Source organism: Lycorma delicatula, chromosome 13 (genome assembly GCF_047948215.1).
Source record: "Lycorma delicatula isolate Av1 chromosome 13, ASM4794821v1, whole genome shotgun sequence".
Classification (NCBI taxonomy): Eukaryota; Metazoa; Arthropoda; class Insecta; order Hemiptera; family Fulgoridae; genus Lycorma; species Lycorma delicatula.
Genome location: NC_134467.1, coordinates 29,335,032 through 29,361,544, shown reverse-complemented (window position 1 = coordinate 29,361,544; position 26,513 = coordinate 29,335,032). Strand labels below are relative to the sequence as shown.

Sequence of the window (26,513 nt, the reverse complement as noted above, 5' to 3'; positions counted from 1 at the left end):
CATCGAACGAGTAAGGAAAGCCATTGTCAAAAGCCCACGCCGCTTTATTCAGAGGCATTCAGCAGCGCTTCAAATGAGCACAAGTACAATAAGACGAATTCTGCATACAGACCTGCATTTCCATCCTTACAAGATAGCCGTCGTGCAGCAGTTAAACGAGCAAGATTTCACGCAGCGATTACAATTTTGTCGACAAATGCTTACCGTTTTTGAAGAAAATGAAAATTTGTTATCGTTAATGAGTGACGAAGCCCATTTTCATCTAAATGGCTTCGTCAACAAACAGAATTGCCGGTATCGGGCAGAAAGAAACCCGCATCAGCTTCACGAGAGACCCCTTCATAGCCCAAAGGTGACTGTCTGGTGTGCAGTAGGAAAGGTTGGGGTTATTGGACCGTATTTTTTTGAAGAAAATGACGCTGCCGTAACTGTAACAGCTGATCGTTACATTGCGATGTTGAATACGTTTTTCATCCCTGAGTTCCGAAACCGGGGAATCGATTTTCAAAATGTGTTATTCCAGCAGGATGGAGCTACAGCGCACACATCGAGAGCAACGATGGCTGTTCTCCGTAACTTGTTTCCGGGACGGATCGTTTCCAGATTCGGCGACATTCCTTGGCCCCCTCGGTCCCCCGACTTAAGTAGTTGTGAGTTTTTTCCGTGAGGGTTTCTGAAATCGCGCGTGTACGGCGATAAACCGCGTACATTGGAGGACCTAAAGATCGCAATTCGTCATCACGTCACGCAGATTGATGTAGACATGCTGCAAAGAATTGAGGCCAGTCACCGTGAAAGGCTACAATAATGTATTGCCCAAAATGGACATCACTTGCTGGACATAATTTTTCGTTCATGAGTAAGTAACAAATGCTTTAATTTAATGAGTGTTTCAGTACCAATAAAACTTTTTTAAAGTAAATATTCAATTTTTTATGATTATTTTAAATACATCCGGTTCCCGTGAATGACCATGTATCATCGGTTAAAAAATAAAACTAAATAAAAAATGAAAGTTGTAGAAAGAAAAGTAAAAAAAATGATGATATTGTAGCAAGATGATTTGATAATTTCATAAATCAATGAATTATTGGTAAATTATATGTAATTATATTCATATTGTATTATTCTTTAGTACAACTAAAAGTATAAAATGACTGCAAAATTGTAAATTCGCAGTTGTAGGACTTTCACGGTTAAAAAGTATACAACAGTTTTAGCTTATTTTTTTACAATTTAAATTAGACTTAATGTTTTTTTTTTTATTTTGTCTTCAGTGATTTGACTGGTTTGATGCAGCTCTCCAAGATTCCCTATCTAGTGCTAGTCGTTTCATTTCAGTATACACTCTACATCCTACAACCCTAACAATTTGTTTTACATATTCCAAACGTGGCCTGCCTACACAATTTTTCCCTTCTACTTGTCCTTCCAATATTAAAGCGACTATTCCAGGATGCCGTAGTATGTGGCTTAAAAGTCTGTCTCTTCTTTTAATTATATTTTTCCAAATGCTTCTTTCTTCATCTATTTCCCGCAATACCTCTTCATTTGTCACTTTATCCACCCATCTGATTTTTAACATTCTCCTATAGCACCGCATTTCAAAAGCTTCTAATCTTTTCTTCTCAGATACTCCGATCGTCCAAGTTTCACTTCCATATAAAGCGACACTCCAAACATACACTTTCAAAAATCATTTCCTGACATTTAAATTAATTTTTGATGTAAACAAATTATATTTCTTACTGAAGGCTCGTTTAGCTTGTGCTATTCGGCATTTTATATCGCTCCTGCTTCATCCATTTTTAGTAATTCTACTTCCCAAATAACAAAATTCTTCTACCTCCATAATCTTTTCTCCTCCTATTTTCACATTCGGTGGTCCATCTTTGTTATTTCTACTAAATTTCATTACTTTTGTTTTGTTCTTGTTTATTTTCATGCGATAGTTCTTGCGTAGGACTATATTAAATTAAAATATATTTTAATTTAATCAAAATAATTCGTTTTAGTAAATTTATTAGAAAAATCTAACTTTTCATGGGTTTTATATTTTATATTGTTTGAAATAATAATTTAAAAGAAGATCAATTGAATTTCTTACTTTTATCTTCAGTTATTTTAGTAGCTTTTTTCATTACTCATTTTGACCTACATCTTAATTAAATCTTTAATTACTTTCTTTACATATTCTAATCTTTATCTTCCTATTATTTTCTACTTTCTACACATCCTTTTTTATAAAATTTATTAACTTTGGAAGTTTTTATTATATAACTTATCAACGTAGTTCTATTCTCTGTAAGAATATACAATAACTATATAAATATACAGGTTTATTTTATACTTCGAATTGTTTAAAAGTTAAATCGTTTCAAACTTTATCAAATCTACTAAATTTTCAGCTTTTCTTCTATAATAGAACTTTCAAAAGCCTTAATTCTTTACCTTTGTAGTTTTTCTTACTTTACTTTTTCACTGTCATTCATTCTACAAAATTTCTGTATGTAGATTTTTCACTGCCTATATAAACATTTTACAAAACTTCTTTTAACTCAAGAGATTTATATTGTATACTGATAAATTATTTTTTTTATATAAAGACTTTTCTATCTGGTGATGAAGTGCGTTTAATTTTTTATTTTATTTTATTTCGCTCCTACTTTTTTTTCTCTATTATACTGAATAAATAATAAATATGTTTATCTTCTGATTTATAATATTTCTTACTTTTAGAGCTAATATTAAATTCTTTTTTAACAGACTTCAAAAAAAGGAGGTTATGTATTCAACTCTTATACGTATATTTTTTTGTTTATTCGAGTACAACTTTTTTTCTATTAATCCCATTGAAATAAATTTTGTTGCAATCTGACACAGCTTCTTTTCGCAGAGGTACCATGTTAAAAAACGCTTTTACATACAAATAAAAGGTCTAAAAATTGACAAAAACAATTTTTTTTTCGTCTAGCGGATTGGTAGAGTCACTGTAAATCCTCTCACTGTTTTTCTTTTTAGCCTTTTATATGAATATAAATGAACTATATTCTTGTACAGTCTCAACTGTATTCTTGTTAGGTCAACCATTCCTGAGATGTGCGGTTAATTGAAACCCAACCACCAAAAAACACCGGTATCCACAATTTAGTATTCAAATCCGTATAAAAGTAACTTCCTTTACTTATATATTTAACGTTAATTAGGCAAGATTAGCAAAGGTTATAAAAATTATATGTACGAGTTCTGTTCGGAATAAACCGAACGTTTTTAATTATGCGCCAACGGAGATATTGAGTGACGTGCGGTTGGCAACATTGTGTTCCGTATAACATTCTCTATAACCACATGTTCTTGGATTGTTGATATCTCGTTTAGTTTTCGTATGACTTGACCGGCATAGTTAAAAAAATAAATTATTTAGCTACTAAATCATGATCTAAGAAATTTTATTTACCGTTATTTAAATTAAAAAATACCTTTCATAAAATTTGTTAATATTATTCATATTTTCCAAGGTATTATTAAAAAAAAAAAAATGTATGGTAGCGTCTCAGCCTTTCATTCAAATGTCCTAGGTTCGAATCCCGGTTGGACAGACTGGAATTCGTGTTTTTTTCTCTAAATAAACTAGTTTGATCCTTAAATGTAAAAATTTACCCCATTTTTGACACATTGTATATATTTTCACCTTTAATATAGTTATATTTGCCGGGAAAGTAAAATATTAAACATTTCCTGCACTACATTTTTAATTGTAGTATAGGTAAATGGAATTTCGTAGTAGATGATTTGCCAGCTTTGAAGCTCTGCCAGCCGCCGTCAGGCCCGTACTGACGGCAGTGCGGGGCTCTCACCTGCTAAAAAACCTCCCCTTCTACCATGCAGGGGCCGGATCTAAGCCATATGGTATGTACAGCCCCTGCATGATCACCCAGGCACTCCACTATCCAAATCCGTGTGACCGAAAGTCGTCCCCAGGGGGCGATCGACGAGCGACGACTCCGAGGAGCCCCCGCCGCCCACCCCCAGAAGCTTGATCACCCATCACCGAACTCCAAGCCTCCATAAATTCGCATCAACTCATCCTGCCGTCGCCTCTCTTAATTGGCCTTCTCTCGTATCATTGATGCGATCGTAGTCGAGACACACTCCCACTTGTTGCCATTGCTGAGCATTACCTCGATTATATTGTTGGCCCCCTTCACACCCTGACCCTCGAGCACTGCGCGGAAATTGCGCCATCTAGGGCAAAAAAATACTACATGCTCTGCTGTATCCAGTCCGCCGCAATCGTGACAGCGAATTGTATGGCATCTGCCCATCCTGTACAGATAATCTCGAAAACATCCATGTCCAGACAGGAACTGGGTGAATTCGTAGCTTGTATTACCATGCTTTCGCTCCACCCAGTTCCTGACGTCTCGTATGAGCCCGTAGGTCCACCTTCCTTTGTCTGAATCTCGCCATCTCTCATACCAAGCCATGTAGAGACCGTCAATTGCCTCCTTTCTGTCCCCTCCATTCACTATTGCAGCTCTCATTTGCGCTTGTAAGTCTATGGGCGGCTCCAGCTATAACCGAAGCCGCCTCGGCGCTGATCGTTCGATACCCTACGATGACACATATGTTCAGCCTACGTTGTTGCATAACCAAACGCATTTATTATTATTATTACTATGTTTTTACGGCCAACATGAGACCACTTAAGTCAAGTGTAGTTGGATCTTTTCTGAGAAAAGCGTTCTCTTCTGTTTATCGTGAACGTTTGTTCGGTCATTTTTAAACTGAATGCACCACTTCCTGATAGAACTTTCACTCATTACGTTGTTACCGTACACTTCACACAGTTCCCGATAAATTTCTATTTGTTTTAAGTTTTTTGCTAACAAAAAACGAATCGCAGACCGCACCTCACGACTGGCGGGATTTTCGATTACTGCACACATGTCAAATTTGTATACAAAAAAAACGGGCAGTGCGGAGATGTTCCCGTTGTCACGCCTGGACGCTGACTGAGGTGCCGGAATGGAATGGAATGCAAAGTTGGCAGGAGTCTATTACTCCCTACTTTATCGCAGAACCTGGACAGAGTCCCTTGCTGCTGGATCATTCTAATCGGGCTTGTTTTTAAAAGGGTTATTTTTTAATCTCGGATCTAATTTTTCAAGTTTTGTCTATTATTATTTTAGTGAATTTAAGACGGATTTAATTGCATTCCAATCCGTTGTTAAACCAGCGTTATCGAACCCATTTCATGGGCCGACCGCGGAAGGCTAGGCTTATAAAGCCTGTCCTCCCGACGTAATTCCCCTTCAGACCGTCCACTGAAGTCCTTTCGGTGCTAACTCTTTAATAGGCTAGCAGGAATACGCCACAACGGGGCACTAGCTATAAGGAGGGAGCAATGCGTCCCCTTTTCCGGAGGAGTCGCAATTGCTGGGATAATTTGTCTTACTGTAAGTTTTTTTTTTAAATTTAGACCGCGTTTTTGTTTTATGCGCGACTTACCGTGTTTGACGTCTTCAAACTATATAACTCGCGAAAACTTTTCACTCGCGACCCCGGAAACGCGTCTGACGCACTATTCCGTTTATGGCTCATGCGATATGGAGGCCCCTAAGCCTGGTTTGTCGATTTTCGGCTACCGCACCGCACCATCACGGTGGTTCGTCCAGTACGGCGTGAGGCCGCTTCCTTACAACTGTCGGAGTTGGGTCCTCTCGGCAGATGTCCCGAAGATGACTGTGTTCGGACACAGCCGCTCTCCCGAACAGTCTGCGCGCCTGCGCCACCCCCACCTCGGATACGGATTGAAATCTCGCATCAGATCGGAGAGTGGCGTTCCTGACGAACCACGGAGCTCCAAAGATCGTCCGCAACGCGATGTTTTGGACGGCCTCGATCTTCTTTTGAAGCGAGGAGCTCAACACTGCCCCCCATGCCGGGTAAGCATATGTTAGAATCGGCAGTACGTATAGCCGAAAAATGAGGAGCTTAGTTGCCAGTGGGTACGGGCTGGCACTGTTCAGCACTGGGTATAGCGAGGCTCTGGCGGCCTTAGCCCTCCGGGTCGCATAATTTACATGTTCGCCGAAGGTAAGCCGCCTGTCCAACACCACCCCCAGGTACTTAACTGTTTTCTCAAAAGGGATTTTCTCCCCTGAGATTTCCAGCTCTCTGGTCGGTTTTCGTGTCTTGCATGTGAACATCACGGCCACCGATTTTTCACCGTTGACCCTGATTCTCCACATGTCGAGCCACGGTTCCACTAAGTCCAGCTGCCTTTGGAGCCTCCGGACCGCGTAATCCACATTTGCGGATTCGTAGAAATATGCCGTGTCGTCTGCGTAAAGGGCCGTTTTGACCCCTTCCGACAGCGGCATATCGTTCACGTACAAGGTGTACAAGAACGGGGAAAGTACTGCTCCTTGGGGAACCCCAGCGGCTATTTCTCTGGTAGAGGAAATCGTTTCCCCTACGCGCACGACAAAATGTCGGTCTAGCAGATATGACCGCATCAGTCTGACATAGCGGTACGGGATCGCCGATCGCGCTAGCTTATAAAGCAGCCCGCTATGCCAAACTTTGTCAAAGGCCTTGGCCACATCCAGAAAAACGGCTGCAGTCACCCGTTTCCTGTTCAGGCCTCCGACAAGGTCGTCTATTATTTTTACCAGTTGGAGGGTGGTTGAGTGACCCTCCCTGAACCCAAATTGCTCGGGCCGCACTTCTCCCTCCATGTATCGCCTCAGTTTTTCGAGAAAAATCCTCTCGAACAACTTAGACAATACCGGTAACAGGGAGATTGGCCTATAATTCCGTGGGAAAAGTAAACTTTTCCCCGGTTTGGGTAAACATACGACTTTGGCCGTTTTCCAACAATTCGGGAAATATCCAACGTACAAAATGGACGTGAATATCACCGAAATTGCTGTAATCACGGAGGCCGGTATGTTCCGGAATGCACGGGCGCTGATCCCGTCGACACCCGGGGCCTTGTCGGGGCTTGTGGCCTTAATGGCTGCGGAAACTTCCGCTTCAGTGACTTGGTCAATCTCTAGAGGGGCGTCCTCCACCTGTGAGAAATAATCTACAAGAAAGGATTCCACCTCGGTTGTGTGCTCGTCGTTCGGGGAGGGAGGGGGGTTTGGAGTGAACTGCTCCTCCAAGGTATCGGCGAATACCTCGGCCCTCTCCGCCTCCGAGTATGCAAGAAAACCTCGCTGCCCCACAACCGGATGGCGAGGCTTCTTCCCTTCTCGCAGTCTCCTGTTCAACCTGAACACCGAGGAGATGTCGTCAGAGACCGAGGCGAGGTATTCGTTCCACGAATCCTCTCGATGGCTTGTCAGCAGTTGTTTTACCCTGTCCGTTTGATTATAAAAGGCCCGCTTATCAGCGGGGGACAGGGTGATTCGATATCTCCTCCTCAGTCGTCGTTTCTCCGTTATGGCTTCGGAGATATGAGGAGGGAGGTCGTTTCGAACAACTGCTCGAGTTTTGGCCGATGAGCTGCCTGCCAGGGCCTCGGTCATTGACGACGTGACGCGCCCGACAGTGTCGTCGATTTCCTCCGGGGTGTTCAGGAGCTCAGGATTTACCGGCCTGTACTCCCGCTGGAGGGTCTCGTAGAACCTTTTCCAGTTGACTGACCTTCGGGGTATAGGCGGGGGATCTCGGCCACCCCCTGCCTGACCTAGTTCCAACAGGACAGGGGAATGGTCCGAGCTGAGGTCTTCTATCGTTTCAATCATGAATGGGAGGGTACCCCCCTTCATGACTGCGATATCCAGCACGTCAGGCCTAGATCTGCCTGAGCGATGCACGAACGTGGGCACCTCAGGGCCTACGACGACCAAGCGGCGGGCTCTCGCCCTTTCGTACAGCAATCTGCCATTCGGATTTGTCAGAATGCTGTTCCATGACACGTGTTTGGCATTGAGGTCGCCCATGAGTATCACGGGCCCATCCCAATTTTCCAGCACGGCATCCAGATCTGCGCCGGTTACCGCGTCGTTCGGCTTGCTATAAGCCGAAACCAGCCGATACACCGTGCCCAGATGCTCCACATGCACACACGTTTGCTCCATCACGTTTGTATGAAGAACAACGCGCGTATGCATGTGGCGTCTGTGGACTAAAACCGCAGTTCCACCAGAGGTGCGAGATCCGGGTCGAACTGGCCTATCCGTCCTATATGTAAAATAGTTCCGAAGGGTCAGTTGCTTGTTTGGGTTCAAGCACGTCTCAGACAACAGTATCACGTCTATCAGTAGATCCTCGGCCAGACGGCATAGTCCTCCGTCCGGCCTACTACTGAGTTGGCGTTCCACTGCAAGAGTCTGAGGGTGGGCCTAACCATACCTGGACAGTACAGCCATGAGGCACTCTATTAAGGACTGAATACAATCCTTGAGAGATTTTGCCTGGAGCAGGCGTGGCAAAACCATCATGATATCTGGCAGGATATCCTTCACTGTCATCTGCGACAGGAAGTCCATGCCAGTGGTCTCCAACGGGGTAGCCGGTTTCGGATTGCCGCTGGGGGTGCCTTTTGGCGCGGCCGCCCTTTTGGTGGGGCGCGGGGCCACAGTGTTTTTAACAGCCTGCTTGGCCTTCCCAGCCGGAGCAGGCTTTGGCTTTCCCGTCGAGGAAGGCTTGGCCTTCTTCGCCGGGGCCGGCTTTGCCTTTCCCGTCGAGGAAGGCTTGACCTTCTTCGCCGGGGCCGGCTTTGTCACCGCCTTTTGTTTCACCACCTTCTTGGTGGTTGCCGCCGGTTTTGGCTTGGCGGGTGTTGGGGAGGGTACCTCCCCTTTTTTCACGACCGCTTTGGCCACAGGTGCCGGCACCTCCGGTTTGGGGACTGTTTTTCCCCCACCGGCAACACGGGCCCAGCTGCGGCCGTCCAAAGTCGCGGGCTTTTTAAGTCCCTTGACTTTGTTTGTCTGCTCCTTATAATAGGGGCAGCCCCTGTAATTGGCCGGATCTGAGGTGCCGAGTACGGCACACCAATATATACGCGATTGGCGTGCGCCTGGCGGCGTCAGGTGGAAACGTTCCTTACTTTCTAAATAGCCCTCGTGTAATTTTAGTTGGATATTTTCTGAGAAAAGCGTGTTATTTTACTCTTCCGATCTGCCCAGTATTTCTTCATCCGTTCAGATCTTACTTACTTTTCTTCATCTTTAAACACCCTCTTCGTTCTATTTTGTTTAAAGCTCATGTTTTTGTCTTTTAGCTTTGTAATTTTTCCAGTTTTATTCTGTAGGTCGGTCAGGGAAATTCCCAATTCTTTCATATCTTCTCTAATTTTTTTGATCCATCCTACTTCTAGTTTTTGGAACCAGAGCTTTTCAACGATATTTCTTGACAGTTTTGTTCCCGGTGTCCTTATGAGATGACCAAAGAAAGAGATTCTTTTTTTCCGCATAGTATCAGTAACAGGCTCTATTTCTCGATACACCATATCGATAAATATATATATAAATCAATGTTTGTTTGTCTGTCTGTTCCAACTTAACTCGAGATCTACCGGACAGATTTGTCTAAAATTTTGTACACCTACCCTTTGAAGCCCTGCGGTGAACATAGGCTACTTTTTTTTTGGACCTCCGACATAACGCAATTTAAAACACTTTATTTATTCCTTAAAGATTATTTAATTTATAAAATGACTTTGATTTTCAAGAAAAATTTAATTTTTAGCTTACAGTTTTTTGAATCGATTAATTTTTAAAAGGGCTGAGGTTTTAACGTACAGTTATTCCTAAGTTTCAATCGATTTAGCGCACATGCATATGTAATTTTTACGATTCATTCATTTACAATTTTTTACAGCCGTTTAAAAACATAAATTAGTAGCTGTTTTTTTTATCATGTGTGTGTTACTAATTTAAAGTAAGTAAAGTATTTAGTTGCAATCTTTTAAATTCTGTGATCTTTTTTCAAAACATCATACCATGCTTAAAAGACATTTTTCAATCGGGAGAAATAAAAAAAAAGCAAGTACGATGAAAACTGTTCGTGCGGCAGAGCCTGAAGACGAAAGACAGTCAAGATTGGAAAGCGACCAAATACACACAGCCCGATCCCGTTCGACTGAAACAACTGAGAAACGGGAAATGCGATATGCCATCGTTACTGTATGTATGACTGACTGCACCAGCCCCCGTTTAATTGACTAATAAATACAAAATGAAAAGATTGACCACCACGGGAAACGTAAGCAGCCATATAGCGCGAGCGAACCTGCGCCTGGGAGCTAGTAATACAATAAAGAGCTACTTTAGCAGTTTTATATTTATATATTAATCACATTTTATATATTATAATTATTAGTTTTAGTATAACGCTTCCTATTTTGTTGTTTTATTTTATTATTATTATTTTAATATACAGTAAAACTTGGCTATAACAAGATTCAAGGGACCGATCAAAATTTACAACCGAGTGCTCGTTACGTCCAAATTACCACCTCGTAACCATAAATTATTACGTCATCATTATCTACTATAATACAAAAAAATATGCTGTACACGTAGGAAAAAGCTGTTTTAAAATAAAATATTGACGGGTTTTGTATTATCGACTTACAAATATAATTTAAGATTTAATCAAATTTTTAGAGGCTAAGTTTTACTTTTATGAAAAAGGGGAATTTCCGTCAGACTTAAAAAAAAAGTGTTATAGTTATGATACCAAAGAAAGCAGGGGCAGATAAATGTGAAGAATACAGAACAATTAGTTTAACTAGTCACGTATCAAAAATCTTAACTAGAATTCTATACAGAAGAATTGAGAGGAGAGTGAAATAAGTGTTAGGAGAAGACCAATTTGCTTTCAGGAGAAGTATAGGGACAAGGGAACCAATTTTAGGCCTCAGATTAATAGTAGAAGGAAGATTAAAGAAAAACAAACCAACATACTTGGCGTTTATAGACCTATGTCAGGAAAAGATTTTTGAAAGTATATGTTTGGAGCGTCGCTTTATATAGAAGTGAAACTTGGACGATCGGAGTATCTGAGAAGAAAAGATTAGAAGCTTTTGAAATGCGGTGCTATAGGAGAATGTTAAAAATCAGATGGGTGGATAAAGTGACAAATGAAGAGGTATTGCGGCAAATAGATGAAGAAAGAAGGATTTGGAAAAATATAGTTAAAAGAAGAGACAGACTTATAGGCCACATACTAAGGCATCCTGGAATAGTCGCTTTAATATTGGAAGGACAGGTAGAAGGAAAAACGTGGCAGGCCACGTTTGGAATATGTAAAACAAATTGTTAGGGATGTAGGATGTAGAGGGTATACTGAAATGAAACGACTAGCACTAGATAGGGAATCGTGGAGAGCTGCATCAAACCAGTCAAATGACTGAAGACAAAAAAAAATTTATATAATTTATTTTTTACTTTTCAGTGCATTTTTATTAAATAGATGGCGCTGATGTGCGACCGGGTACTTTAAAATAATTTATATACGATTTTTTTTAAATTGTTGGTTTTAGCTAATTTAAGTTAGTAATTTAAGTTAGTTTTACCTAAGAGTTAGCAGAAATTTGGTTTCAGGAAAAGTATAGGGACAAGGGAACCAGTTTGAGGCCTCAGATTAATAGTAGATTAAAGAAAAACAAACCGACATACTTGGCGTTTATAGACCTAGAAAAGGCATTCGATAACGTAGACTGGAATAAAATGTTCAGCATTTTAAAAAAATTAGGGTTCAAATACAGAGATAGAAGAGCAATTCCTAACATGTACAGGAACCAAACAGTAACAATTGAAGACCATAAGAAAGAAGCCGTAATAAGAAATCCATGTTTCACTTTCTTATAAGCGACACTCCAAACATATACTTTCAAAAATTTTTTCCTGACATTTAAATTAATTATACCCTCTACATCCTACATCCCTAACAATTTGTTTTACATATTCCAAACGTGGCCTGCCTACAAAATTTTTTCCTTCTACCTGTCCTTCCAGTATTAAAGCGACTATTCCAGGATGCCTTAGTATGTGGCCTATAAGTCTGTCTCTTCTTTTAACTATATTTTTCCAAATGCTTCTTTCTTCATCTATTTCCCGCAATACCTCTTCATTTGTCAATTTATCCACCCATCTGATTTTTAACATTCTCACGTAGCACCGCATTTCAAAAGCTTCTAATCTTTTCTTCTCAGAAACTCCGATCGTCCAAGTTTCACTTCTATATAAAGCGACGCTCCAAACATATACTTTCAAAAATCTTTTCCTGACATTTAAATTAATTTTTAATGTAAACAAATTATATTTCTGACTGAAGGCTCGTTTCGCCTGTGCTATTTGGCATTTTATATCGCTCCTACAGTATTTAAAAAAATGAAAATTCTCCCCAATAATCAAGTCTATAATGCACCGTTACCTTGCTAAAGGCAAGTTAATTTATCATTAATGAGATATAATATCAAAAATATCCCAGAATTATGCTTCTTCTGACAAAGTTTTCGTTACAAGGGAGAACGTTATTCACCGCTTCCTCTGTATATTATAATTACCAGTTTTAGTATAATATCTTCGTTTTTTTATTTTTATTATGTTTCTTAAAATATATTATAATGAAAGATTTATTACAGGAATCTTTGAATTTCCTTGTATTCAAATTGTAAAGAAATTAACGGTTGATAAATTTCAAAATATTTCTTAATTGCCTAAAATTAATCTTCTTATCGTTAAGCTTTTCATTTTCCATTTTCATTTATCTTAATATTTAATACACCATTTTCTTCTTTTATTTTATATTTTATTACTTTTGTTTTACTCTTTTTTTTCTTTGAAATGAATATTTACTTCCTGTAAATGAATCTATACAATTCTGTCTTTCATTTAAATAATATTCAACTTCAGTTACACGAGAATTATACAAATAATTTTTTTTTGTAAAGTTTTTTCCCCCAGATTCTTACTTCATTTTTAATTTATATACCGGTTGATTCAAAAAGGACTTCACAAATTTAAAAGTATATCAAAATTTATTAAGATAACTTTACAAATTCGTTTGGAGTCTTATTTCATTTTTCAAACACAACAAAATCCTATTTCCAATTACATTCACAAGCTTCAAACTTACTTAAAGAAATCATCAAGAAAAAAAAGCAAAAAAATCGTATTTATGAGTTTATTTCTTAAGTATCGAGCCCTGTACTAACCAAACTGTTGCTCTGAATAAATTATAATACAATGATATCTTTATAAACTGAACATTTAAATATTTTTATTTATCATTATTATTATTACAAGCTTTATTTTAATGAACACAGGGGTTCCCAAGGGAAGAGCTCTGGCCGGGTAAACATCTCCTGACCATGACGGGAAACGCAAGTAACCATATAGCCCGGGCGAAGCCGCGATGGAGATCCTAGTGTGTGTGTATATATATATATATTTATATATATATTCTAGGATGTAGTGTATATATACAGGCTGATTCAGGAGGATAGGGAAATATTTAGACAACTCATTCTAGAAGCTAAAAATAAGAAAAACGTTCATATAAACATAGGTCCGAAAACGCTTCGTAGGCGAGTTATACAGGATGAAAGATTTCGCCCGAGTTTCAGTTCCTCCGGGTAAATTAAGGCTTTCTGAAATTCTGGGAAGGTCAATTAAGGGGCAAATTCAATTGTTTCCTATGGTTTTTGAGCTCCTACACATTTCACATTTCTTTTTTTGTAACATTTTCTTCTAAGTTTTCGTTGATTTTGTTAATAAAAGTCGACATGTTTAAAATTTTATTTCTTTTTTGTTGATGTTATTTACATCAATCTTCTTAAAAATTAAATTCTCTACAATTTATGTTTAAAAAATGTATGATTTATTACCAATTAACAACGTTATTGTACGTCAAACGTAAAAAAATGTCTTTTTTGACCATATTTTTGGCATTTTACATGGGATATCTTAGAAACTAACAGAAATACAGTTCTGGGATCTATTTTTGCCATTTCCTAGCTCTAAAACCATAAGAAACAATTGAATTTACTCCTTATTTGACCTTTCCAGAATTTCAGAAAGCCTTAATTTACCAGGAGGTACTGAAACTCGGGCGAAATCTTTCACCCTGTGTAATTCGCTAATAAAGCGTTTTCGGAGCTATGTTTATATGAACTTTTTTCTTATTTTTAGCCTCTAGAATGCAAAGTATTGCAAAGTAATGCAAAGTATTGTATGTCAAAGTATTGCTCTATCCTCTTGAATCACTCTGTATATATATATATATATATATATATATACAGAGTGATTATATATATATATATATATATATATATATATTATTTTACTAAATAAAAAAATGAATATTCAATTAAAAAATTATGAAATTTCAAAATATTATTTAAAGAAAAGGAATGTGTTATAGAAAATTTGATGGAACAGAACAGATTTAAATTGTAACAATTAAATAATTAATTATCATTTAATACGTGGCATTTAGTAACAAATCTGCTGGTAGCTATCTATGATAGCTATAAAGCTATAGAAGCTGAATTGTCCGGACCTAATTAATAACCCTCATCTGAAGACAAAAAGATATTCTACTGCAATAGATAACGAAGCCATGCCCTTACATTTACCAAAGACTATTTATTATAGTGAAAATGAAAAATCTTTGAATTATTATGGATATAAATTATATTAAATAATGTTGCATTATTATATGAAGAGTACAGATTTTATTATTATTTAATATTTTTGCTTTTGTTAAATGTTTTTAACCGAATATCATTTAGAGAATATATTATAATTTATGTTCATATAATATATATTCTAATATATTATTCTATAAAATAATCTATATAAATAAAAATATAAATGTTCATTTGTTCAAAATCTTAAATCTTCGAAAGTTCTTCACCGATTGCTTTGAAATTTTGACACAACGTTTCCTTCGAATACGCGCGTGTTTTTATATACCTAAGATGTCACATCTGTGACAGGTAAAACCTGAGTTTTTTAAAAACACCGCTATCTGTTGGAGGTTAAAGCAACACACGGTATACTAAATATTTTATGATTCCATTTCAATATTTCCGATATGTGTGTCCGCTATAAACGAAAAAAACTACTGGACCGATTTACGCGCGGGGAAAAAGGGATAAAGGGAAAAATCGGAAAACGGAAAGAGTGTAAGAAGGGGAAAATGGAAAAGTATAAAAGCGGAAAACGGAGGAAATGGAAAGGGGAAAGGGAAATAATGGGGAAAAAAATTATGGTAGGAAAGGAAAAGGGGATTAAAAGGGAAAATCTGGGCCAGGGAAGAGAGGAAATAGGGGATGGAAAAGAAAGTGGTGGTGAGAAAGGGAATGGGGAATGGAAACAGAAGAGAGAAATGGGGAGTAAAAGGAAAGAGGGAAAGTGGCGAAAGGAAAGGCGAATATGGTAAAAATGAAAATGGGAAAAAGGAAAGGGGGAAAGAGAAAATTAAAAAAGGGAAAGGGTAAATTTTGTGAAGTTCCGTAATGTTCATTTTTTTAATGTTTTATCAAACTTTCAGTTGTGTTCATTTAATATATATATATATACGAGAGCTATTCAGAAAGTAATGAACGTTTTGGAATTTTAATAAACAAAGTACAAGAAAAACTTTTTATTATATACATGTGAAAGAGGGACTAAAATACTACTTTTCAACATAATCACCGTACAAATTCAGGCACTTATCATAGCGGTGGACAAGCTTTGAAATTTCTGTGTCATAGAATTCTGCCGCCTGTGATCTCAACCACTCAGTGACGCACCCATCTTGCACAAAATTTGTGGTAGCCTACCTTCTGTGAAACAATTTCAAACAATAAAGTCCGTGAAACTTGTTGGAAACAAATAGAAAGCTTAGTTATTGTGAAACGGCGGTTTTCACGAATCTTTTCGTCAACTTTGGAGAGCAGATCTTCAGTCATAATGCTCGGACGTCCACTCTTCTGTTTATCGTGAACGTTTGTTCGGTCATTTTTAAACTGAATGCACCACTTCCTGATGAACACTAAATCTAATGTTTTTGTCTTTTAGCTTTGTAATTTTTCCAGTTATATGCTGTAGGTCGGTCAGGGAAATTCCCAATTCTTTCATATCTTCTCTAATTTCTTTGATCCATCCTACTACTCTAGTTTTTGGAACCAGAGCTTTTCAACGATATTGACAGTCTTGTTTCCGGTTTCCTTATGAGATGAACAAAGAAAGAGATTCGTTTTTTCCGCATAGTATCAGTAACAGGCTCTATTTCTCGATACACCACCTCGTTTGGCACAATCCACCATCGGCCTTCTTTTTGGTGTTTTTTATCGATACGTTCTGACAATTCTCCTCTCTATTTTCAGAATATTATCGATTCGGTTTTTCTGAGTGATTTTGAAAAGGATCTCGCTTCCGTAGGTGACTTCTGGCTGAACTACAATTTTATAATGTTTTAAGTTTTGTTTTAGTAGAAAGGCATTTTTTGTTATATGTTGACCGAGTTAATTTTTGGGATTTAATCATTTTATTTGTCCTGTTTTGCCTTGTCGCTTTTTCATTTAAATTATAAGTTATTATTTCCCTAGATATTTAAATTGTTTTACTTTTTTAATTTTCTGATTTTTTACCGTAATGCGTTCTATTACCAGAGGATCTATGGCCATCAGTTCAGTTTTTTTGGAAGAGATATGAAGCCCTATCTTTTCTGCTAGGTTTTGAAGGCTCATGATTTGTGTTTTGGCTTCTTGAATATTATTTGGTAAAAGAGCGAGGTCATCTGCAAATCCCAGGCAATTTAGTGTGATGGAGTTTTTCTTAGTACCCATTTTTATATTTTTGGGATTTATTTCATACCATTTTCTCATCACAAATTCGAGGGCGCAGTTAAAAAGGAGTAATGAGAGGCCGTCTCACCACTATATATATATATATAGATTAAGTAGTATTAGCATATATATATATATAAACTAAATATAGCAATAACGAAGCATTGCCGGATCTGCTAATTGTACATGAAATATTAACAAAAAAAAAAAATCAAAATTAATTGTTTGTGTTTAAATAAATTGATGTTTTTGAAGAAACTTAAACTAAATAAAATAATTAAAGTTATTAAAAATGTTTATAATAAAAAATTAGAGATCAATTATAAATATAAAATAAAAATCAGTAAGCTTTGATTCATAAAATAATGTAATATGACACCATTTCTCATTTTTACCTTATATATATAAAGAAATAGAAAAATAGAAGAAAAAAATTGAGGGTGGATTATCGTAACGACCTGAGAAAAAAGTTAATGATAATAAGATTCGTTTGTAACGTCGATCTCTTGGTGGAAATATAAATAAAAATGTATGAAAAGAATTTTTTTTAATGATACCAATTTAAAACGAGAAGAGAAATTCAGTTTAAAAATAAAATAAGATGGTATGATGAAATGTAACAGGGAAATAATAGTGTTAGATGACCATTATTATAGAAGTATAACAAAATAGAATTTTGTTGTTTAAAATTATAAAGAATGGACGTAATAATACGTCATCCAAAACATATTGCAGTACGTTTTTATTTTGTTTTAAAATAGTATTTAAACTTTTTCTCATTTGCACATTCTTTTAGTAATATAATACCTAACTATATATACTTCTTCGGTTCTTCCTATATTTGTAAAAAGATTTTTTAAATAATGAAATATATATATATATATATATATATATATATATATATAAAAAGGTTCAAATATACAGATAAACATTTTAGTTGCAATCCAATTATAAATGGACTGTATCACTTTCGAAATAGTTCCCTTGGGAAGCCACGCAAAGCTTCAAACGGATTTTCCAGTTTTCATAGCAGTTTTGGAACCAAGAAATCGGAATATCATTCATATAGGTCGATTACATTTTTTCTTTAGTATTTTCGACTGTTCTAAAACGGTATCCTTTGAAGTGTTTTTTAACGTCCGGGACAGGAAAAAGTCGCAGGAACTCAAGTCAGGTGAATAAGGTGGTTCAGGAACTACAGGAATGTATTTTTTTGTCAAAACCTCATTAATTGAGCATGCAGTGTGACAAGGTGCATTATCATGATGCAGCAGTTGTCTTTGATGGCTGGTCTCAGGTATTTCAAGAATTTCTCGGTAAATATATTGATTTCTTGTTTGTCCTGTAGACAAAAACTTCTTATGACAATGTAATTGCAATCGAAGAAACAAATTAATGTGATTTTGATTTGCTCTTTTGCTTTTTTGGGACCTGGTGAGTTTGTAGTCCACTCCTTGCTCTGAATTCACCGGGTTGGTAAAGTGGTGAACGCGTCTTCCCAAATCAACTGATTTGGAAGTCAAGAGTTCCAGCGTTCAAGTACTAATAAATCCAGCTATTTTTACACGGATTTGAATACTAGATCGTGGATACCGGTGTTCTTTGGTGGTTGGGTTTCAATTAACCACATATCTCAGGAATGATCGAACTGAGAATGTACAAGACTATACTTCCTTTACACTCATTCATATCATCCTCATTCAAGAATTATCTAAACGGTAGTTACCGAAGGCTAAACAGGAAAAAGAGAGAAGAAAAATCCTTCCTCTGGCGTTTCGTTTCTGGATCGTACTCAAATATCCAAGATTAATCACCAGTAATAAATTTTTTTATAAAATCAGTAGCACTTTCAATTCACCCTAGAAGATCACGGCACATCCATGCTATTATTTTTTGGGACCAATTTTTCACAAACTTTTTTCATGCCAATTCTTTTTTTAAAATTCGATGTACTGCAGTACGGTACAAATTCAATTTTTCTGCAATAATTCTGACAGTTAATCGCGGGTCGTACCGTAACAAGTCTCTGATTCGTTCAACATTGATGTCACTTTTTGACGTTAACGGTCTTCCAGAGTGTGGAATGTCCCCAACTGATTCCCGACCATCTGAAAATATTTTAAACCAACTAAAAACCTGGGTTCGTGACAGACCGTAATCTCCATACGCCCTTTTCAGTTTTAAAAAAAGGTTTTACTAGCATTCTCAGCTACTTCAACATAAAACTTGATTGCACAACTTTTCTCATAATTAGTATCACTTATTTTTGTAACGGGAAGCAATTTTAGGCCTCAGATTAATAGTAGAAAGAAGATTAAAGAAAAACAAACCAACATACTTGGCGTTTATAGACCTAGAAAAGGCTTTCGATAACGTAGACTGGAATAAAATGTTCAGCATTTTAAAAAAATTAGGGTTCAAATACAGAGATAGAAGAACAATTGCTAACATGTACAGGAACCAAACAGCAACAATAACAATTGAAGAACATAAGAAAGAAGCCCTAATAAGAAAGGGAGTCCGACAAGGATGTTCCCTATCTCCGTTACTTTTTAATCTTTACATGGAACTAGCAGTTAATGATGTTAAAGAACAATTTAGATTCGGAGTAACAGTACAAGGTGAAAAGATAAAGATGCTACGATTTGCTGATGATATAGTAATTCTAGCCGAGAGTAAAAAGGATTTAGAAGAAACAATGAACGGCATAGATGAAGTCCTACGCAAGAACTATCTCATGAAAATAAACAAGAAGAAAACAAAAGTAATGAAATGTAGTAGAAATAACAAAGATGGACCGCTGAATGTGAAAATAGGAGGAGAAAAGATTATGGAGGTAGAAGAATTTTGTTATTTGGGAAGTAAAATTACTAAAGATGGACGAAGCAGGAGCGATATAAAATGCCGAATAGCACAAGCTAAACTAGCCTTCAGTAAGAAATATAATTTGTTTACATCAAAAATTAATTTAAATGTCAGGAAAAGATTTTTGAAAGTGTATGTTTGGAGTGTCGCTTTATATGGAAGTGAAACTTGGACAATCGGAGTATCTGAGAAGAAAAGATTAGAAGTTTTTGAAATGTGGTGCTATAGGAGAATGTTAAAAATCAGATGGGTGGATAAAGTGACAAATGAAGAGGTATTGCGGCAAATAGATGAAGAAAGAAGCATTTGGAAAAATATAGTTAAAAGAAGAGACAGACTTATAGGCCACATACTAAGGCATCCTGGAATAGTCGCTTTAATATTAGAAGGACAGGTAGAAGGAAAAAAATGTGTAGGCAGGCCACGTTTGGAGTATGTAAAACAAATTGTTGGGGATGTAGGATGTAGAGGGTATACTGAAATGAAACGACTAGCACTAGATAGGGAATCTTGGAGAGCTGCATCAAACCAGTCAAATGACTGAAGACAAAAAAAAAAAAAAAAATTTTTGTAACGCACAACAAAAAATCGTTTCACGAAAAGTTGGTTTACGTCTCACGTGGGAACAGTAAACTAAAAATATTAATAACTTATATAAATCAGCTGTTCATGTAACTAAATATTTACTAGTAAATTTACAGTGTTGCCACTTTGGCTGCCAAAAAAAAAAGTTTCATTACTTTACTTGCAGACTTCGTTTAAATAAAAATGTTAACTTTCGTCATCTACATTTAAAATTCATAAAAATTCAAAGATCATTCATTAATTAACTGTGAAGACAAAACAACTGGTAAAATGGTTATAATATTTTATACTTTCAAAACAATATGTTGGTAAGCCTGTGATGATTTTTCATCAGCTGTTTGAATAAAAGTTTTTTTTTTTTTTTTTTAACATTAAAAACTTATTTTACGATGTCGAGCGAATCGCTTTACAAAGAGTTAATTTTTCGGGAGCTGAAACTCGCTAACGAATTGTTTTCTAACTTATGTTTATATGCATTTTTTTCTTATTATAAATTTTTTTTTTTATTTTTATGTTATTATTATCTTTTATTATTTTTCTTTTTTCTTTTTTTTCTTTTAATTATAGAATCATCTCCTGAGAGATTTTCGTGCAATTTTGAAATATATATATATATATATATATATATATATATATATATATATATAAATATTAACTTAAATGTAATTTATTTAAGTTTATTTTACTCTTGATTGGATAGAATTAAATATAATAAATAGACAAATTTAACTTAAAAATAATACTTTTATTAATTTCTTGGGTTAGCCAATCAACTGTACAAACTTATAAATATTTTTTTTTTTTTGTCTTCAATCATTTGACTGGTTTGATGCAGCTCTCCAAGATTCCTTATCTAGTGCTAGTAGTTTCATTTCAGTGTACCCTCTACATTCTACATCCCTAACAATTTGTTTTACACATTCCAAACGTGGCCTGCCTACACAATTTTTTCCTTCTACCTGTCCTTCCAATATTAAAGCGACTATTCCAGGATGCCTTAATATGTGGCCTATAAGTCTGTCTCTTCTTTTAACTATATTTTTCCAAACGCTTCTTTCTTCATCTATTTGCCGCAATACCTCTTCATTTGTCACTTTATCCATCCGTCTGATTTTTAACATTCTCCTATAGCACCACATTTCAAAAGCTTCTAATCTTTTCTTCTCGGATACTCCGATCGTCCAAGTTTCACTTCCATATAAAGCGACACTCCAAACATACACTTTCAAAAATCTTTTCCTGACATTTAAATTAATTTTTGATGTAAACAAATTATATTTCTGACTGAAGGCTCGTTTAGCTTGTGCTATTCGGCATTTTATATCGCTCCTGATTCGTCCATCTTTAGTAATTCTACTTCCCAAATAACAAAATTCTTCTAACTCCGTAATATTTTCTTCTCCTATTTTCACATTCAGTGGTCCATCTTTGTTATTTCTACTACATTTCATTACATTTGTTTTGTTCTTGTTTATTTTCACGCTATAGTTCTTGCGTAGGACTTCATCTATGCCGTTCATTGTTTCTTCTAAATCCTTTTTACTCTCGGCTAGAATTACTATATCATCAGCAAATCGTAGCATCTTTATCTTTTCACCTTTTACTGTTACTCCGAATCTAAATTGTTCTTTAACATTATTAACTGCTAGTTCCATGTAAAGATTAAAAATTAACGGAGATAGGGAACATCCTTGTCGGACTCCCTTTCTTATTACGGCTTCTTTCTTATGTTCTTCAATTGTTATTGTTGCTGTTTGGTTCCTGTACATGTTAGCAATTGTTCTTCTATCTCTGTATTTGAACCCTATTCTTTTTAAAATGCTGAACATTTTATTCCAGTCTACGTTATCGAATGCCTTTTCTAGGTCTACAAACGCGTTTATAGATTTTTATGACATGTGCATGAATGTGTAATGTCACCTGAAGAAGCTTAGAGAATTCTAAGTGAAACGTTGTGTATTTAATTTACGAGTTTGTACAGTTGATTTGTTAACCTAAGAAATTAATAAAGGTATTATTTTTAAGCAAAATATGCCATTATGTACATATATATATATATAATATATATATATATATATATATATATATATATATATATATATATATATATATATATATATATATATTTTATTCCATTTTTATTTAAAAGCTACCTTGATAAAACTTTGTAAGAAATTTTTTTTCTATTTAACGTCTAACTCCAAGAAGAAAAATTTGAAAAGAAATTTATAAAAAGTATTTTCCTGCTATAATGTATGCATATATATATATATATATATATATATATATAAGGTGAAATACACACATACAGACACAAAGATATTAACACGTAATAATTGATAATTTTTAAACATTAAACATAATTCAGTCTTAATATAGAATTTAATTTGTTACATCAATAAAAAAATTATTCTCCTTTAATAAATATTTTTATTACTATTTATTAGTCTAAGAGTGATTGAGAAAAAATTCTAAGAAAAACAATTCTAGGAATATTTACTAAACTTTTCAATCATAATTAAAAGTACATCAAACACCGTATATTGTTTAAAAAATAAAAATAAAAATAAAATCGGATTCTAGCAGATGTGCCATCCCCTTGTAAGATCCAAATATTTCATTAATTAAATTTTTATTTGGCTGTAACCCTGGAACCAATGAAAATAATTACCATTTATGATATATCGTTGAAAAGCTCTCAATGACAGCTTAAGACTGCAGTTAAGAAATACTCCAAAAATTGGATTTTGGGATTTTTTGGACACTTTTGATTCGATTGCAATCAAAATGGGAGGTGCATAACTAGATGTTACAACAGTCTTACATCCTACGGCTAATCGTTTTTGAGTTATGAAAAATACTTACGTACGTACAGATGTCACGCGAAAACTAGTTAAAATGGATTCAGGGAAAATCAAAATGGATATTTCCGTTGAATTCTGACATTTTTCGCGATCACAGTACTTCCTTTACGTCGTACAAGAAAGGAATAATAAAATTTACAAAATATGAAAAATCGCATTACTACCCCAAAAAATGCTTTAAATAAATTAGTAGCTAAGTTGGTATACTGTGTAATTAGTACCCTTTCTCAACACAAGGAGCGTAAGTATAGCACTGACGAAAATTTGCTGTAGTCGACTACTTTTCTTTTTCTATTTAGCCTCGGGAACTACCGTAAGATATTAATGATATTAATGAGGATGATATATATAAATATAAATGAAGTGTCTTGTTCAGTCTCAGATCGACCGGTAGTCGACTGCTATGTTATAACGTCACAGGTGAGCGGAAGAATTAAATAAATTAATATTTAAAGTATAAAATGTATTTAAAGTGACTGATAGTAGCACCATACCAGCGCAAATGAAATACGGTATGTGCGCGCGCGCTCGAGCTCTAGTTAGAATCATTGAATTAAATAAACAAAAAATATTATATTTAATTAAAATAAGTTGTGCGTGCGCGCGTGTGTATAAACTATGCATTAGAAAATATCTAATTAGCCACGCCGGAAGGCGGAGATAGATTTCACCGGTGCTAAGTAGGAGATAAAAAAGATTTCCACTTTAAAGTTAAGAAAAACTTCAAATTTACTCAATACGACAATGTTGCATGTGAAAAAAAGTTTTCCATGTTTAGCATACGACAAACCCCATCATCTTGTACTTTCATCAACACTTTGGTCATCCCTTGCCGTAAGGGTTGGTCATATCAAAAATTGTTTCAGGTAATATTGTTTTAGGTAATATTTAGAGCAGAGGTTCCCAAACTTATTTTTCTCATAGACCACTTTCAAATTTTTGCTGGTTCCGGTGGACCCCCTGCAGCTATATTTCTACCATATTTCCAGTCGACGGAAAATGTGAAGGTTAGATTTAACTATGAAAATTTGCGTTACGGCTGAGTTCCACAAACTAACAGCTTCCGAAAAAAAAGTGAGAATTGATCGGTTAATTTTTGGTCGACTGTGCTGTGAGTGGATGTCAAAAAAGTAAAGTTAGCCGATCAAAAAAAATGCTTCCATCCAACTTTACATTTTTGATATCTACTCACAGCGCAAGAAAGCAATCGATTCTCACTTATTTTATTTTAGAAAACTTCCCATTCAGAGTGGTAAAAAGCAAAAGAAAAATAGTATATTTTTTTCTGTTGCATTTATTAAAATATGTAATCATTACACTATTAATTATTATTGTTATCATATTGCGATGTAATATAATAAAATTGTCGTAATATAATTAAAATTAAACATTAATAACGTAATGTAACTTCTACAATGACAATCACAAAATAGTTACAATTTTAATGGGAGGGATGTATTTGATGGATTGTCAGCAAATTATCAATATTTGGCTTCAGTTTTGTTAGGAATAAGCGCAAATCTCCCCGTTCTGTGATATTGAATCTGCTCCTTTTTTTTGATGAAAGGTTTGTAACGACACTAAAACTTTTTTCGACAAGATATGACGAGGGAAACGCTATCAAAAGCTTTCTCGCAATTCCCCACAGTCCAGGATATTTTTCTGGTATTTCTGCCTGCAGCCAAAATGTTAAATACCCTCTTTTAAATTTCACCTTCAGCTCCTCATTAGTGCTAAGCTCTAGTAGCCACTTCCGTTTCATCAAATGGATTTATGATCCGTGGTGGTATTTCCATCGTCAGAATACCTTCAAATCTGATTTTGAAGTCATCATGCAGGGCAATTAAATGTTGAATGTATGTCTGAATATCCTCATCAAGGTATTCTACCTGTGACAAGTTTGAAAACTGGGAAAATACGCGCCGACTAATATTTTGCTTCATAAATTTCAATTTTCAAAGAAAATTTTCGTGGACCCCCGCTTACGAATTGTGAACCCCCATTTTTTTTGTCACGCCAACGTAGACCCCCGTCAAGTCTCCCGTGGACCTCTGGGGGTCTACTTGGACCACTTTGGGAATCAATGGTTTACAGGATTAACGATAATTTTAAAGCGATTCGATACTGTGCCTATTAAGGGAGCTGTGATTCTTTTTGGTCTTCGAAACTCCATTTTTGTTCAACCCCGTGAGCCAATGGTTGGTGATATAAAAAAAAATTTGCTTAGATAGGTTTTAGGCTCTTATCTATAGAATAGTAAGAACTTTAAACGATTTCGATGTATTACTTTATAAGAAATTTATAGCGATATTTTTGTTTTTGTTTTTGGTCATCCCTTACCGTAAGGGTTGATCATATCAAAAATTGTTACAGACAAAAGTTTTAGGTAATGTTTAGAGGAATAACGACCACTTTAAACCGATTAGATGTGCCTATTAAGAGAGGTACGATTTCTTTTGTCTTACAAACCCCATTTATTCCATCCCTGGCCAATGGTTAGTGATATTAAATAATTTTACTTAAATAAGTTTTAGGCTCTTATCCAGAAAATAGTAGAAACTTTAAACGAATTCTATATTTTACTTATTTAAGAAAGTTATAGCGATATTTTGATTTTTCGACAAAGCCCCCCACCATTTCTACCACCATGGTCCGATTTTGGCCGTTAACGAACTTAACCGAGATTTTGGTACGAGTTATTTTTAAGGAACAATTTGAAAGTGATTGGTGAAAAATTACGGAAGTTATCGTGTCCACAAGAAAGTGAAATATATATATAAACTTTTTAACTAACGGTGGTTTTGGGGTCTGGGAGATGTAAAACGAAATATGTCGAAATTTTCTAGAAGTTGAGTCATAGTACCCATTACAACAGGTAGCTTTCTTATCCAATCTACTTAAAAGACGTGGCGGGAATGTCGTACAACTGTGACGTAATTTTTTTAAGTATGAGACCATAATTAGTGAAGGACTGTAACTCATTTTTGAAACTAGCTGTTATAAATTTTTAATTTTCGTTATTTTGGTTAATTTTTTATTAGCTCTAAGCCTCTTATGTTAAAATATTTATTTTTTACATCCTTTAACATGTTTATATTGTTTTAAATAAATGTAAATACCACTCCGTCAATATCCTTGGTGTTGTATTAACGTTTTAATAAATGGTAAAATAAATAATTTTTCTTGTCTTATAGAAATTTTTAAAATGGTTTATCACACAAAGGGTATTAAAATTAAAAATTTTTTTTGTTTTTTTTTTTTTGTCTTCAGTCATTTGACTGGTTTGATGCAGCTCTCCAAGATTCCCTATCTAGTGCTAGTCGTTTCATTTCAGTATACCCTCTACATCCTACATCCCCAACAATTTGTTTTATATACTCCAAACGTGGCCT

The 26,513-nt window shown here is 35.5% G+C and overlaps 1 protein-coding gene across 4 annotated transcripts in view; it reads left to right on the top strand.

Moving 5' to 3' along the window:
* LOC142333582 (metabotropic glutamate receptor-like) overlaps nt 1-26,513 on the top strand; it is an 876,009-nt gene that overhangs the window by 206,741 nt on the left and 642,755 nt on the right. The gene's annotated exons all lie outside the window — the stretch shown is intronic.